This window comes from Sinocyclocheilus anshuiensis, unplaced genomic scaffold, assembly GCF_001515605.1.
Source record: "Sinocyclocheilus anshuiensis isolate Anshui unplaced genomic scaffold, SAMN03320099.WGS_v1.1 scaffold1219, whole genome shotgun sequence".
Taxonomy (NCBI): Eukaryota; Metazoa; Chordata; class Actinopteri; order Cypriniformes; family Cyprinidae; genus Sinocyclocheilus; species Sinocyclocheilus anshuiensis.
The window spans coordinates 74343-77778 of record NW_015536520.1 but is presented as its reverse complement, the minus strand read 5'-3'; positions in this window follow the sequence as shown (position 1 = coordinate 77778).

Below are 3436 nucleotides of genomic sequence, written 5' to 3'. Positions count from 1 at the left end.
AAAACAAGAAACAAGGAAAAGTGCACTTTTAGATAAACAAGGCAACATAATAGATGCACTTGTGGTGGTAGAAAATCTAAGTTCTTTAAGACCCGTGGGATTGCTTGTAATAAAGATTTAAATGCAAAAGAAAAGGCATGAGAGTCGACAGTTTCTGTCAGTGGTGAGATTTAATTTAAAATATTTGTGATAGCTTTAATGTAAGAAAAGTAGGCTGTATGCTGTGTTTAAATGTGTTGCTACTTGCTTAAGCAACTTATTATACAAACCTAGAAGTCAAATGCATGAATAATACATTGTTTATATTTATTGAGTTTAAACTAATTTCTATGAAATATTGTTACTGTACTGTGATAAAAGAGTATCACAATGCTGAAAAAGCGTCTTCTTTTAATTTTTATTTACATGATTTGAAATAAATGTTGTGTTTGTAGCCTAAACAGCCGCGGATAAGTAGCGGACTGCAAAAGCGTCCTGTGTGAAAGCACAATGAGTCCGTGCAGCTTCTGCACTGCATACGTAACGCACACGGACCGCATACGCACTGCAGACTGAGTATATGTGAAACAGGCATAATGTGAACCCGGCATTATGTGTGTGCGCTGCAAGTGTGCATGAGCGCACCGTCTCCAGAAGAGCGTGCGAGCGCTGAATGGTTTAAACACTGGCAAGAATGAAAAAGAAATGCAATTTATAAACTTTAGTGACGATGCAACACTGTTTCAATTGTGCAAGTGACAATTCCTGTGTTAACTGTGTAGCGTGAAGCTCGCTTATAATGCAGACCAGTGGTGTAGTCTACGTGATACGCAGGTATACGCGTATACCCTTACCAAAAAGTAGTATACTTCAAGTTTATTTTATTAAGTATACTTAAGTAAAGTTCAAGTATATTTTTAAGTATACTTTATGTAGTAAGTATACAAATATCAGTGTACTAGTAGTATACTTGTAAGTGTACTATTTCAATACTACTTGGGACTAAATTGGCCCACTTTCTAGTATATAAAAGTATACTTTTAAGTATAACAGTAGTAAACTTTGAGTACACAAGTAGTTTCATCAATGTTTTTAGCTCGTAGTGCAACTATACTAAAAGTGAACTTATAGGTATACCCCCCTACAGTATAACAATGAAAACACGGATTCTAGGAGCACAATTATAGCTAAAATATATTTAGACTTTTTCCTAAGTATAAGTCAAGTATACTTAAATGTCATTTTAAGTATATTTCTGAGAAGTACATAAAGCCCATTTCTGAGAAGTACATAAAAAGTAGACTAAAAGTATACTTTCCTATTTTAAGTTTAAAAGAAGTATACTAATAGCACACTTGAATAAACTTCTTTTTCGCAAGGGTACCCACTAGGAAAGGTCAAGGATTTCAAGCAGATCGGAAATCGGTCCACTGGTTAGTCATGTTTTTCCGTCCCATCGCGCAAAGTCACATGACTTTTTTGATGCGCATGGTGGAATTTATTCTGTAAATGTGTTTCCATCGTAGTTTATAAGGATAAAATATATAGGATAAAACAATTATCCTGCTCAATTGTGCGCATTCGGTTTTTATACGTATTTGTAGAATTTATGCGCATCTTGGCATTTCCATCCAGCGTTTTTTTATGAGATATTCCAAAATGCACATAAAAATAGGTGGATGGAAACATAGTGACAGATCAGTCAACTGTCCCGGACATCAGATAGTCACTACCTGACCTGGTCATGATCAAATATGTTAGCTTTGCTTGGCAGCATAAAGGAAAAGTATGCAATTATTTGTAAATTTAACTGGCTGAAAACAAAAGTAAATGACTGGGGTTGAAATATTTCTTATGCTGTGGCTCCATCTAGTGGACTGCAGTTGTCCTCTAGAGAGGGCATTTTTGCTCAGCCAATGCAAGTCTATGGGAAATCTTTGATTTTTGATAATTATTTATACGAAAACTATAAGTATTATCAGTTAGAAAAGATTTAGAAACAAACTACAGATCAGGTCCAATGTCTCTGACAAGTTTGGTGCCTGTAGCATTAAAGCCCTGGGAGGATATACAGTACAGTTGAAAATTATTGGTCTCAGAAGAATAAGAAGAAGTTTAAATAGTGTAACAGTACGTTGGCTTTCTCAAGTCAACATAACTAGCTAATAACTTAAGTAACGTTAGTGTGGTGGATCAGTGAATGTGGGAAAACAGGAGAGATAACACAGATACTGTGCATGTGTGTGTCTATGTGCAGCAGTTAAACTGAATACAATGTTTATATCTCCTTGTTTCAGATGACGAGAGAGATGAGAACTCCTGACCAACCTTGTGGACAGAAAGTCAGGCTAATGAATTTAAAAACAGGCACTCTTAAATGTGCATTGAAAATTGCAAGCTTATAAAACCTGTGCTCCAGGGACCATATTCTTAAGATAAATGTAACTGGCTGAGTTAAATGATTAACACTAAACAGTAGAAAATCAGTCCAGTCTCCCCAGCTGTAAATGTCATTGGCTGTTAAAGTCTTCTGTTGCTTATAATAAATTGACATGTTGATATCACATAAGCAGTCTTTCAGAATGCTCTCAGTTACATGTATATGCATATTGAATGCATTAGTGAGTGTGGTGATGATAGGGTGTCACTTTGGGACGGTGAGTAGCTATGAGGCTGCGGGAAAAATCAGAGTATACCCACTACAAAAAAAACTAGACTACACCACTGATGCAGACGCGACATGATTTGAAGCCATTTGCACATTCTGAGAGAAAAAGAGAGGTGATTCACTCATGCTGTTTGTGAAATTGTCTCACAGAAATTTTTTTTTCGCAGATTTTCTTTTACAGATAAAATGAGTCAAAAAAGAGATTTAACTCAGACTGAAAGTCAAAAATTATTAAATGCCCATGAGAAATATTCAAAGCTAATACAATACTAGAAATTGCAAAGTTAATGCATAACAATTGGACAGCAAAATGCTCAGTGGGTCAGCAGGGTCAGTCAAAAACATGTGGAGAAGAAAATATGCATGTTAACTGCAAAAGAATTAGGAATTAAGGTGAAGAATTAGGTGTGAAATCACCAGGAACCATTTAGTCTCCAGCGCCACCATTTTCCAGAACTGCAACCTACCTGGAGTCTCCAGAAGTAAGGTGACAGGTTCTCAGAGACTTAGGTGAAGTATAGAATCCTAAAAAATGACCCCTACTTAATAAGAATCACATACTGAAATGTAATAAAATACTTGAAGACTGATTATATATATACAGTATATATATAGATATATATAGATATATATATGCTTTATAGACAGATAAGTTGAGAGTGACTCTTGAAGGACCAGCACCACATCCTCTTGTACCACTGTTTGAAGAATCTATCTTCCAGAATCTGGCAGTAATTTTGGGAGCGTAGAGTATGTGTCGTGTGTGTGTGTGTGTGTGTGTGTGTGTGT